At 39.6% G+C, this 14122-nt stretch overlaps 1 protein-coding gene across 3 annotated transcripts in view; it reads right to left on the bottom strand.

The window, feature by feature from the left end:
• LOC149023563 (uncharacterized) overlaps window positions 1-13258 on the bottom strand; it is a 50907-nt gene extending 37649 nt beyond the window's left edge. Inside the window, exons 1-2 of one of the 3 annotated variants that reach the window (XM_089144104.1) lie at window positions 12853-13258; window positions 12332-12507 (exon numbers count right to left, since the gene is read on the bottom strand). The gene's annotated coding sequence lies outside the window, so the exon portion shown is untranslated. Of the gene's footprint in view, window positions 1-12331 lie in introns of all 3 variants that reach the window. The other 2 variants (XM_089144105.1, XM_089144106.1) reach the window with 2 other exon arrangements.
• Between the last annotated feature and the right edge of the window lie 864 nt (window positions 13259-14122).

The raw sequence follows: 14122 nt of genomic DNA, 5'->3' as shown, positions 1-14122 counted from the left end.
AATATTTATAAGACTCCTACTTTAAAGGAAGACTTCTATGGACTCAAGAACTCAACTCACAAATCAAAACAAGACTTCTAACTAAACAACCTTTGAAATTTAAGAAATAAAATTCTGAAATTTAATTCCAGCAAATGATTAGGGCTGAAATTGACCAAAATGCCCTCTTGAAGGGTTCGACCAGCCCTAGATGTGCCACTCTGAAGTGACCTTGGGGCCCACTCCAGGGTTTCAGCCAGGGGTGAACCCTTGTTCACATCAGCTAGTCACTTTAAGTTACCAAATTAGGATTGGATTAGGCCTTCACTACTACTATTGAGCATTCAAGTATTGAAAACAAATAAATGAATAGCATTTCAAGCTCTTTTTATTGCTACTGGTGACACACAATGGCATAGTGTGGTTGTGTGACAATCTTCTTCTTCGGTTCTTCCCCTTCCTCTTCTGCAATTTCTTCTCCTTCAAGTTGCTGAAATTTCTTGCAACTTCAAGAATATCCTCCATTAAACAAGTTGTTGTAAAGGTAATTTACAACAACCATAAATATAAAGCATCCCCATAGTTCTTCTTCCAATCTTCTAACCTACACCCCCAATTCTCCCTTAGATTTTGTTTTCCATACCATCACTCAGTCACAGACCAATTAGCCATTAAAACATCCCTAAATCAGGTTCAAATAAGCCTCTCCATCCCCTTGACCTTCAAATCTTCAATCCAAAGTTTGTCCAATTCTGTCCAGCAAACACCCTAAACTTCCAAATGCATAAATCTAAAATTACTTCTAACCCAGCCATAAAAATCCTTCTAAACTATGGCCACATCACCATTACCTAACAATAAGCAGCACTTGTTCACCTTTGCTGCCAAATCTGACCATAAAAACATAACTTCCCCTATCTCAGATGCTTCCGGAGAATCCCTAAAAATTCACCCAACCCAAACCATCAGAATCAACTCCAACTCTGACCAATTACTTCCCATAACCTCCCAACAGAGCAATTCGAGATTGCATTTTGAACAGTGAAAAACCTAGATTCCCTTATTCTTCACTTTCCAAAAACCCAACATCCTAACCCTAAATTGTTTTCTATTTTTTCAAACTCCGCAAAATGCTAAAAATTCACTAGTGTGCTCCCCCACTCTTAGTTGACATAACCCTACCATCAAATCTTGGGTCATACCAACCTTAGACCTAAATTGACCAATTTGAGTTGCCTGATCATTAAGATCCTAGTTATTGCATATTTTGCTCCTAGTTGGTCTCCCATCAATCTAAAGACTGTATCAGCCTTGCTTGTATAATTTGCAGTTTTGAATCTAACCTGTGTACTGTTTATTGAAAACATAATACTTGTAAAAGTTCAATTTGCAAACTCTTGTTCCTTTCAACAGATTTCTGTTCCAAAGCTCTATCATACCTCATTCACCTGTATGCCCTAACCACATCTACTATTGACTACTGTCACCTACGTTGGACTATGAATCTACATTACAAATTCTCCACCTTGTCATTGTATTTCCTATCAACTTGTATAGGTTTTCAATCATGTGACCTCTTTCATGACAACCATAGGTCTCTTACTATCTTTGAAAACTCAACCTAATGTAGATTACTTGCATGCGTTGAAATCAAAAGCCTCCAAAAATATTAAGTTTTCTTTGATTCTGGAACATAACTTTTAGTAGATTACTTACATGCATTGAAATCAGGACCCCCATAATTACTAAGTTGTTCTTTGTTAGAGGGCAAAAGGGTCCAGAAAAAGGTCATCAAGAATTAGCGCCTGAACATACTTCAGTTATTAGTTGTAGTTTGGATCCAAATCCTAATCTGTTTCAGTTTGTCATTTCCTAGTCTGAATTTCACTTGTCTCTTATATTTATAAATAATGGATTAGTAAGCTGGAGTCCTCACAACTTTACAGTGAAGCTCCAACAGAAATCATGGCTTCTCTCCTCTCTTTATCTCTTCTTTTGATGTGAGCCAGAATTTTCCCCTTCGCCAAAGCTCTAAGTGGGGCCCACAAACCACACCTACGAGAGAGCCTCCCTAGGCTGGCCGAACCTTAGGGAGGGTGGTTTTGCCCTTATCTCCCCCCCCCCCCTCTTAGATTAATTAATTATAAATTTCAGGATGTGTTTTTTAATTAAGTCTTGTTTCCAACATGTGAGTGTTAGTCTTTTAATTAGCATGTGTCAATTAGAGTTTTAGTTAATTAGGATTTTATAAATACTTACTTCAAAAAGAGAGATGAGTATTTAATTACCTTCAAAAGTGGATATCATAGAAGCCAAATAGATTTCTTCCTAACTAGAAGGACTGAAAGATGTTGTGCAAGGATTGCAAGATGATACCGGGGGAAAGCTTAACTGCACAACATAGACTTGTGGTCTTGGATATGTGCTTAACCCCAAAAACTCATAAAAGGTCCAAGGTTAACTATCCCAGGATAAGATGATGGAACTTGAAAGGAGAGTGCTTGAAATCCTTCGTTAATGAAGTAGTCAAACGACGAAAGTGGGATTTTAAGGGGGATACTAATGCGATGTGGAATGAGATAGCTATGTGTATCAAGAAGGTGGCTAAAGATGTCCTAGGTGAATCAAAAGGAAAGTTCCATTCTTATAGAGAGACTTGGTGGTGGGATAGTGAGGTTCAAGCTGCCATTAGGAAAAAGAAAGCTTGTTTTAAGACATGGCAAAGAACTAAGGATATTGAGGATCTTCAAAGGTATAGGTTGGATAGAAATGAAGCTAAGAAAATTGCAGGAAAAGCAAGGGAAAAGAAGTATGAAGAGTTATACATTAAGTTGGGCACGAAGGAAGGGGGAAAATCTATATATAAGATAGCTAAGATGAGGGATAGGAAGAGTAGAGATCTTGACCGTGTTAGATGTATTAAAAATGGAGATGGTAAAGTATTAGTATGTGATGAAAACATTAAGAAAAGATGGGAAATCTATTTCTCTAGTCTACTAAATGAGCATACTTCAAGCACTTATGATTCGGAAGATTACACCTTTCACCAAAGCACCAATTTTCAAACTTATATACGTAGAATTTCGATGTCCGAAGTAAAAGAAGCACTAAGGAGGATGAAACTCGATAAGACACAAGGTCCGGATGAAATCCCAATAGAAGTATGGAAGAGCTTAGGAACCCATGGACTAGTTTGGTTGACTAAGTTGTTTAATAAGATTATAAGCACAGGGAAAATGCCAGATTAATGGAGGAGAAGCGTCATGGTTCCAATTTACAAAAATAAAATAGATATTCAAAGCTGTAATAACTATAGGGGCATTAAATTGACGAGCCATACTATGAAATTATGGGAGAGAATAATTGAAACCCATTTGAGACACTTAACTACAATTACGGAGAATCAGTTTAGATTTATGCCGGGAAGATCTACAACGGAGGCTATTTACCTAATTAGGAGACTTATGGAAAGGTATAGAGAATGCAGGAAAGACCTTCATATGGTATTTATTGACCTAGAAAAAACTTATGATAGAGTCCCTAGAGCATTAATTTGGCAAATATTACAAAAAAGAAATGTTGCAAGTAAATATGTAGATATTGTTAAGAATATGTATGATGGTTCGGTGACAAGTTTAAGAACAGTGGGGGTTCAAAGTAATGAATTCCTAATTACAGTTGGGCTACATCAAGGATCAACTTTAAGCCCATATCTTTTTGCACTTGTAATGGATGAATTAACCAAAGACATTCAAGATAAGGTCCCTTGGTGTATGCTTTTTGTTGATGATATTGTGTTGATTGATGAGACTCGAGTGAGTATTAATTCCAAATAAGAATCATGGAGAGCAACTTTGGAATCAATAGGCTTTAAACTAAGTAGAAGGAAGACAGAATATCTAGTTTGTAACTTTAGTCATGATCGGGTAGACGATAAGGTGATGATACTTGATGATAAGGAGATTCCTCAAAGTGAATGTTTTAGGTACCTAGGTTCAATCATAAGTAAAAGAGGTGATTTAGAGGATGATGTTTCCCAAAGAATTAAAATAGGGTGGACGAAGTGGAAAGGTGCGTCCGGGGTCTTGTGTGATCGGCGTATTTCATTAAAGCTTAAAGGATAATTTTATAGGACCGTTATTCGACCAGCTATGATGTACGGTGCAGAGTGTTGGGCTGTTAAAAAGAATCATATAGATAAACTCAATGTGGCAAAAATGAGGATGCTAAGATGGATGAGTGGCAAAACTAGGATGGATAAGATAAGGAATGATCATATTAGAGTTGGTTTGGGAGTAGCTCCCATAAGTGATAAGCTTCGAGAAAGTCATTTGAGGTGGCATGGCCACATTCAACGGAGACCTATAAATGCCCCTATACGGAGAAGTGATATAATCCAGGTTAAAGGAACTAGAAGAGCTAGGGGTAGACCTAAGATAACCTTAAGAGAAGTGGTGAGAAAGGATATGCATAGCTTAGGCCTAGTATCTAGCATGGCCTCAAACAGAACTGATTGGAAGGCAAGAATCCATGTAGCCGACCCCATTCAGTTGGGACAAGGCTTATTGTTGTTGTTGTATTTCAGTGTGTCCATTAGAGTCCCTTAGATATTATGTTGTTTGGTCGTTGAGATTGATTAGTGTGGTGGGATCCTAATCTATAAAGGAATCCCACTTCGAGTTAAGGTTATTTTAGTAGGGGCTATAAATAAGCCTACTCTTTCTTTGTCAACTCAGGTCTGATTATTGAATAGGAATATTGAGTTTGGAGGAGCGTGGTTGCTGTTTGAGGGGACCACAGTAGATTTTTGAGTCAGCTTTCCTATTCAAGATCAGCAATTCTGTCTAACATTCTTCTTCATCAATTCCAGCAGGTGTTCAAGGGTTTACAAGTAAGTTTCAGTAATCCCAGCCCCTTCCCCCTTCACTCAAATAGCAAAGATCCCCCACCCCTTCCCCTTTAATTGCAGCCCCTCCCTACCCCTCTCCTCCTCTGTTCTGCACAGGTGTTTCCACCCCCTCCCTAATGTAACCCAGGGTCTGGGTTAGTCTTCCAGGACCTTTTAGACAGGAACCAGCACTAATTGGGTCTGGTTGGTAGTAAAAATTGGGTTTCAGAAAACTGGAAGTCTTCTAATAGGTGCTGGAAATTCTGGGAATTTTCTGGTTTCCTATCAAATAGAGAACTGAAAAGGGGTGGGAAGGCTCCTAAGGGTCTGAAACAGCAAGGGGGAGGGGTTACTAGGGTCTGCAGGGTGTGGGGGTGCTGCTGTAATGATGTGGCAGCAAGGTTAGGGGCTCAGGAAGGCTGCACAGGAGAGGGAAAGTTGGGGTTAAGGTGTGATGTCCTAGGGAGGTGGGTAAGGGGAGTCAGAACTTTCTGAACTTGAGAATTGAAAAGTCATGCTGGAACTGTCACTGGACTACCTTGAAGAAGGAAAATGAGAGTAAAACTGCAGAATTAATGCCATAAACCTAGCTGCAGGTCACCCATCTCAGAATCCCACGACTTCTCTCATGTCCATTCTTCAAACCATAATTTTATTAATCAAAATCAATCTGAAAATTTCCACCACCGATTAGGCTATTTATTGCCTTCAAAACCTAGGATTCCCTAACTAATAGGGATCCAACAATCTTGTTACTTGTTCTTGGACTCTAAGTTAACTAAAACTTACTAAATAAGGACTCAACTAATTTCAGAAATAAAACCAACGCTAAAAGATAAAAGTCCCTTAAGATACCCCTTATCCTAACCAACCACTAACAAACTACTTAAACTGAAATTCATAAATACCTTCCAAACTAGGATTCCAAATAGGAGAACAAGATTAGATCCATGACCTTTGCATCAACAGGATTCTATCAAGACCTATATTGAGCCCCAAGGGGGGGCTGCAAAATGACCAAAATGCCCCTGGGTTAATTCGACCAATTTTAGGAAGCCTCTTTGGGTTTGGAATTTTGGCCCCTTTTTTTTTTTGGGGGGGGGGGGTCCAACCCAGGTTACATCACTCACCCTGCTTCCGCAGTTTGGCAGCAATCATCCCAGGCCCCCACAGCAATCCCAGCCCCTCCCCCTACAATCTCTCTAGCCCTCTCCCCCACCCCTCCCTCCCTATCCCTGTCAGCCCCCGCCCTCCCTTCTCTACCTCTTCCTTCTTGCGGCAGAACCAGGAAAAAAAAAAAGAGGAAAGAAAGAAGAGGAAAAAGCATGAAAGAGATAACAAAAAAAGATTATTTCCCCTTTCTAGATCCAACCCATATTTAGATCTTCATCTTTGTTATCCATCCCCCATTATTTTGCTAAATCCCATAAGGATGGTTAAAACCCTAATTTTACCTATCTTCCCAACTATCCCCCATATAGATTTTCTTAAAACACTAACAACACTTAGGATCCCAATTTTTGTTTCCCAGTCTTTCCCTCCAACTCCCATCAATTTTAGAGCTACCCATAGGTTCCCACAAAATTGTTGGATTATTTGCTGGAAAATTCTAAGCAAACCCCAAATTTCAGGGAATTCATCTTAGAAACCCTAAACCTAAATTAGGTTCACATCAATTAGTATCAAAGCAAGAAACCATGTAGCCAACTCCATTAGTTGGGACAAGGCTTGTTGTTGTTGTTGTTGTTGTTGTTATATCGACTGGTATCAAAGCAGTAGTTACCAAGAAACCCAAAGTCACCATGGATGAGCCAGGTGTTGCCAAATAGCTGAAACAGGTACTAAAAGCTTAACAAGAGATGCTTACACAGTTGACATAAATGAATATATGTGACTAATCTAGAGTAGGCCAAAGCTGGAGATCCCATGCAGACACCACCACCCCCACCACCAGCACCTAGACTCAATTCACAAGTCTATGTGCCTCACAAAGGAGTCAGTGGCATAAGGAGGTACAGAGAAGATGAGCCCAAGCATTCTAGAAAGAAACGGTCATACTAGGGAATCCAGGCACAGAAACCCTATACCTGAGCGTTATGATAATGAAGATGGGCAATAGACGAGGCCACAAGCAGCACAACCCACACTTGAAGAGTACTTAAGGGCCCATTGCAATGGGGGCCAAGAACATAGAAGAGGTGCGGCAAGTGCCAACCACCGCAAGGTAAAGCTAGAACTGAAGGAGTTCAACAGATCCCTTGATCCACAAGTTTTCTATGACTTGAGGGCAGCCCTAGATGATTACTTCAACTTATATGATCTTTCTAAGAACAAGAAAATGCGGCTAGCCAAAAGCAAACTAGTTAGAGCCACTAGAGATTGGTGGAGCAACATGGGGAGAGAGCTATACCACGTAGGCAGAGAACCCACCACACGGAACAAGATGCACAAAGAACTTACAGAGAGGCATCTCCCAGAGCACTACAAGGCCAAGTTTTAAGAACAGTCCCATACACTCAAGCAAGGTACGATGTTTGTAGCTGACTACCTCCAGCTGTTTGATTCCCTAGCTTCTAGAATAGGCATCAAAAAAAGCAAGCTCCAAACCATGACCTGGTTCAAACTAGGTATAAATCTGATATTCAATTAACTTTAGGAGTCACAGACATAGTAGATCTGAGAGACCTATTCAATAAGGCCCTCTGTGCAAAGTCCCTCTTAGCGTTGAAGAAGCAAAGCAATTAAGATTATAAGAGAGACCTACCCACCAGCAAACCCTACACTCCCATTACAACTGCAACACCTAAGGTAACGAATCCTATCAGAATAGAGAATCGTGGGCCTGTCTTCAACGATAGCCGTGGTGACTATCTCTACTATCATAAAAGAAGTCATTTCGCCAAGGAGTGTCCCCATAGGAGAGAACAGTCCTAGAGGTACCCCAGTCAGATCCAGACTCTGAAGAGACCTATGAGTGTCCACGACTAAAGTTAGAGGAGGAGAGTATAGTAGATCTAGAGCCCTAACTCAATCTAGTCTCTAAAATCCTAATGGCTACTACTAAAGAAGAAGATTGGAACAGGAGTTTTATTCTCCACACAAGACTTCGAGCAAGAGGACTCATTGCACAGCCATTGTGGACAATGGCACTGTGGCAGTAACATAAATGCAGTCTTACAAAATTTTATACAGAGGGCGAAACTCAAGCCCGAGATGCATCCAAAACCCCAAAAGGTAGCTCTGTTTAACAATTCCAAGATGGACGTGGTTACCAGGCACCTCATCCCAATCACTCTACAATCCTACTCTGATGAGATTTGGTGCAACGTAATCCCCATGAGGACGAATGATATCATATTAGGAAGCACATGGCTTTATGACAAAGACATAACTATCCCTTGCCGAGAGAAACACATGCATTTTCGAGCGTAATGGACTGAAGATCATAGTCCTACCCCTGAATATTGTTAAGGATGCCAAGAAGAGATGGGCTATTAGCATAGGCCAGCAAAGTCCTACTCAAATCCAACCAGTCATGATGAACCAGTCCAGTAGAGTCCCAAAGTGGCCCAGTGTGAAGACAGTCCCAGCAACACCCAGAGTTTCAATAGGGATCAACCATTCATCGGTGATGAATGTCTTCAAGAAGGAGAAAGATAATGTGAATCCGAATTTTCCCTTTGGCCAAAATCATAAGTGGGGCCCACAAACCACACCTAGGAGGGAGCCTCCCTAGGCTAGTGAAGTCAGCATGCATTTTTTAATTAAGTCTTGTTTCCAGCATGTGAGTCTTAGTCTTTTAATTGACATGTGTCAATTATAGTTTTAATTAATTAGGATTTTATTTTAGCGTGTGTCCATTAGAGTCCTTTAGATCTTATACTGTTTGGTCGGTTGAGATTGACTAGTGTGGGGGATCTTAATCTGATAAGAACCCACGAATCGAATGCAAAACTGATATTATTTAATTTATAAAATAACGAAGAACAATGATAAACTGGTTACAATGGTGTCAGTCACCCCCACAACACATTGTTGCCCATCAACCTACGGCTGCCCAAACACTCACATAAATAATCCTTAACTACTACTCACATCTTACCCCTATTTATAACCCCTAATCAACCTTAATCTCCCCAAGTCTCTCTCATTCAGTAGTAAATATTCTGCAATATTCTGTCTGTCCCCAAATTTCTCTTATTCAGTAGTAACTGCAAATCATTCGCAATATTCTGTCTGTCCCCAAATCCCTTTTATTTAGTAGTAAATATTCTGCAATATTCTGCAAATCATTCTCTATTCAGCAACCTCCTTCTCAGGACCAGATCTGATTGCTTTCTCTATTCAGCAACCTCCTTCTTAGGACCATATCTGATTGCCTTCCCTAGCTGTTGTTCACCAAATCCAGCTTTCTTCTTGTGCTTGCGAGAACACACACGAGATATGAGGGGCCTATCATAATCTATAAAGAAATTCCACTTTGCATTAACGTCTTTTAGTAGACCATAAACAAGCTTGCTCTTTCTTTGTAAACTTAGGTCTATTATTGAATACGAATATTGAGTTTGGAGGACCGTGGTTGCTGTTTGAGGGGGCCACAGCGGATTTGAAAGTCAAGCTTTCTTCTTCAAGACCAGCAATTCTGTCTTGCACTCTTCATCAATTCCAGCAGGTGTTCAAAGGTTTACAAGTAAGTTCCAGCAATCCTAGGCCCTTCGCCTTCTCCTCTCCCATCGCAAAGACCCTACCCCTTCCTTCCCCTTCAATTGCAGCCCCTCCCCCCACCTCCTCTAAGCCCCCACAAGCCTTTCCCTACCCACCCTTGTTCTGCGCAGGTGTTTCCAACCCCTCCTCCTGCTGCCGCAGCTTAGCAGCAATCATCGCAGGCCCCCATGACAATCCCACCCCTCCCAACCCTACCATGCCACTCCCTCCCTCCCTATCCCTCTCAGCCCCTCTCTCTGCCTCTTCCTTCTTGTGGCAGAACCAGAAAAGAAAAAAAGCAAAAAGAGAAAAGAGAAAGAAAGAAAGAAAGAAAAAAATTATTTTCCCTTTCTAGAACCAACCCATATTTAGATCTTCACCTTTGTTATCCATTCCCCATTATTTTGTTAGATCCCCTAAGGATTGTTAAAACCCTAATTTTACCTATCTTCCCACCTATCCCAACCCATATAGATTTTGTTAAAACCCTAACAACCCTTAGGATCACAATTTTTGTTCCGTAGTCTTTCCCTCCAAATCCCATCTATTTTAGAGTTACACATAGGTTCCCATAAAATTGTTGGATTATTTGCTGGAAGATTCTGGGTGAACCCCAAATGTTAGGGAATTCATCTTAGAAACCCTAAACCTATTGGATTCACATCATCTTTTCTCTCTAACTTACCTGGTATCAGAGCAAATTCGTTAGAAGGTATCTAAAAGAGTCTCCATCAAGGTTTTCTTCTTCGAAAACATCTTTTTTCATCATAACTCACTGCCGCAGTCTTCTGGTGATCCATTCTGCTTTCAGTTAGGGTGCAGCACCCCATTGCTGCTGTTTTTGGTGGAAATGGTTTATGAACTAAATAAGAAGACAAAGATCTTCTGTGCATATGTTTTACAGCAACTGTGTATCCCCAATTTGACATACTTTCCGAATTATAGTTGTATTATTTTCTGGTTTATCTGACAGTAACAGTCCCCATTGTGTCTCTCGTAGAGCTTCTTTTTGGGTGTGAAGCAGTGTCGAACCAAAATACCCAACAAGCATTAGCTCTCCCTGAAAAGGAGCTGATCGAACCACACCTTCCTGTATGGCTACCTACTTACGACTTCACTCCAGTCGCTAGCCCTGCCTTCGACATCCCCCCGCTTGCAGTTAAGGTAATGACTTCGGGTATGGCCAGCTCAAATAGTGTAACAAGCAGTGTGTACAAGGCCCAGGAATGAATTTACCACTGCTTTTAGGTGTACTTTGAGGGTATAAGCTGCTGTTGGGGACTGTTACTGTCAGCTTTTGGTTGATCAAAGATAAGGTCTGGTCCAGGTGTGTTTGCTGTCAGATTCTGGTCTAGTCCTTTGATATCAATACTTTGATCCTAGTTCAGGTTTGGGGAATTTTTCTGGTAATTTTTCTGTTTTCTGATTGAAGATAGTAGCTGTAGTAGATTCAGTTCTGCTTGAAGAGAATTCAGCTGGTCTGTACTAATGTAAGGGTTTGGGGAGATATTTTCTTTGTTTTTGGCAGTTTTTCTGTTTTCTCTTTACGGGCAGCAACTGTGCTGCCATTTGGAGGTCTAGTTTGCAAGGGCAAGTTCTGGATTTGGTTAGCTGTTTACAAGCTTTATTTTGGACTATTTGTGGATCTATCCTAGCTGAATTATAGTAGTTGTCTTCATCCTTGCATTGTTGGGCTTGGACATAAGAGCAGTAATAACCTCATCTGTCTCCTCGTGCAACAAAGTAGTGACCAGATGATTATATAGTCTTGGCTTTCAAAGATAACCAATTGTCAACTCAAAACTTGCATATTGACACACGATTTGACAAGGATACAACTGTGAATCCAAAAACAATCTGTTTGTCAAAATTTCATTATATAAAGGCTCATGATTTCCCCAAAATTCAGGAGTAAATTTGAGATCCATCATTTATCATAATGCATTGTCTGATAGATTCAAACAAATAGCTTTGATCACCTCATCCTCTATCTCCATCCAATCATCATTGCACATTTTTTCTACTTTATTTGATTCCCCATGTGAAGTCTTAGCCAGACCCCCATCGCATCAACAGATCTTTTGCCGCTAAAGAGAAAAAGTTTACACTTGAGACCATTCCTAAACATCATGATAACAAGCACCAGAGACAGAACCAATAAATACCAAGTTGTAGCAATTGAAACCCATTCATGATCCAAAAAACACAATAAACATAAAGGAAAAAGAATTACACCCACCAACAACACAAGGATTTATGTGGTTCAGCAAGATGCCTAAGTCCATGGAGAAGAAATCAATTTCACTAACAATGAAGGATGTGTTACAAACTCTTTTCCTCACACCTCTCTATGTTTACATTTTACAAAAGATTCCTAATAACCCTAATAACCCATTGCAACAATTAGGAAAATATCAAAATATAAATTTCCCAAACCACCTCCACATAGACACTAAAAATTCCTCTAGGCTTTAAATGACAATTTGGAGGTGGCCCACAACCCAGTCCTCACTGAATACAAGATGTCAACCCTCAACAAACTATAACAAAGCAGACCTAAGAGGTCGCCTAGGGTGCTTCAACAGCAGACATTCTAGTATCGCCGCAATGCTAAGTCCCCACCACTAGGGAATAGTACGGTACAGCAAAGGTAGACAAGAAGAGTCACGGTCCATTCGACGCAATAAAAATGGCAGAAATATCAAACTCCATGTTGCCAAAGTCTGATATGATAATCCAACAAACTGGAAAGACAATAACCTCCAATGATCTCTACTTCTCGCCTCCTAAGGATAAATTAGGAGAACCTGAAACTTTATCCGATGACACATATGGTGAACTTCGATGGCAACTCACGACTACAGAAGAAATGCTTTCACCGATGCCCAGGGAGGCTAACAGACCATGCAAGATGGTCAATCCTTCAAATGAGGGTACTGCAAATAAGAAAGGCCGAAGCTGAGAGCTCATGAACTACCACTATGATTTCCAAAATTAAAGAAAAAAATTCAGAAACAAAACCACCTCAGGCGAAGCTAACAAACCTACAATAACAGATTTATAACCCTAAGATGCCGTTATCATATAACCAAATTGCTTTCAAAAGCATAATAAGCTATGATTGGTTAGGACTTAGGAGAATTTACCAGTAGATGCAAACTTATGAACTAATAAAATGATATAAAAAGCATAAAAATTTAAATTGAAGGAAGAGAATAGACTTCAACAGCACAGAACAATATTCTAATTAAGAAGGGAAAATATAAGAAATCATAAATTGCCTGAGAGATAATCGATCGGAATAAGAGGATGTTTGGCCGGAAATAGTGCCCAGGAAGCCAACGTAAGTGCGTTCCGGCCGATGAGACGATCGGAGAATTATCAAGAGCAGGTAAAATGAAAAACAGGAAAATTTTATTTCTCAATTTGATTGAAGCGATGAAAGTCACAAAGTGTGTCGATGTTGTTGAAGATCAGAGATTGCTACGAGATCCACTGTAGGGAAACCGTATAAAAAAAATAACTGATTAGTAGTGTTTGCAGTAACAACAATACTAAAATGACTCGTTTAAAAACAAATAATTAGGAATAATGAGTTCCAAACTTCCAATAAATAAAATAATATAAAGCGGCGATTCCTTCTCTGCTGCAGTAACGCGGACAAGAATGGAAGTTGCTTTGACGGTCGGATATCGAAGATGGGCATCGTAGATGTTCTTATGTGTTGACACGTGGTAAGACCTCCAACGTAGCTGCTCAACGGCGATTTATTTTATTTTTTATTTTATTTTTTATTTTATTTTTTATTTTATTTTTTAATACTACATTCTCGAGAGATGAGAAGTCCTTGCGTGCGCTACCCGCCAATACTGCTCGTCTCGGACACGAAAATGTCACGGTATCGCAAACATTGGTGTCGACATCGTGTGTAACCATGCTAACATAGTAACATTTTTGGAGTCGATAAAATCATTCTCAACGACACAAAGGAGTGGAAGGCTGGAAGCTACTCTTCCTTTTATTGAATAGAAAAGCAAGGTTATACAAAATATCCTAATTATAAAGATCAAGGAGCCAAGATTTCAGAGATTTGCCAAACTATCCAACTTGCTAAGGACAAGGTATTCGCAACCTTATTCCTTTTGGTTCCATGTAAGCTGACCCCATTACATTGGCATAAGGCTGAGATTTCCTTTTTGTTCTTTTGTTTTAGTATTATACACCTTAGGCCAATTTATAAGCATGTCATTTTATGTGTGCTTGTAGGACCGGGCTCACAAGATGATCTTAGTATCATCATAGACCATTTGGGTATTTTCTTGTTTCTCTAAATATCTATATAGAATTTTAACATAATTGTTTACCAAAACTGAGCTGAATTAATCAACATATGTTGTTAGGATTTTTGTTTTTAAAATAAAATAATGATATAATATAATATAATATTTAGATAAGTTTCAAAACATTTAAACTCTGTCTCCCTAGTTTTTTTTTTTTGGTACTGATGTTTTTTTTAATACTGGAAATTTAATGCCGTTTGCAAAGGTTGAA

The sequence above is a fragment of the Hakea prostrata genome, chromosome 2 (genome assembly GCF_041222555.1).
Source record: "Hakea prostrata isolate BN-2017 chromosome 2, UWA_Hpros_2, whole genome shotgun sequence".
NCBI lineage: Eukaryota > Viridiplantae > Streptophyta > Magnoliopsida > Proteales > Proteaceae > Hakea > Hakea prostrata.
The sequence above is the reverse complement of the archived record's forward strand: the minus strand, read 5'-3'. Positions and strand labels throughout refer to the sequence as shown.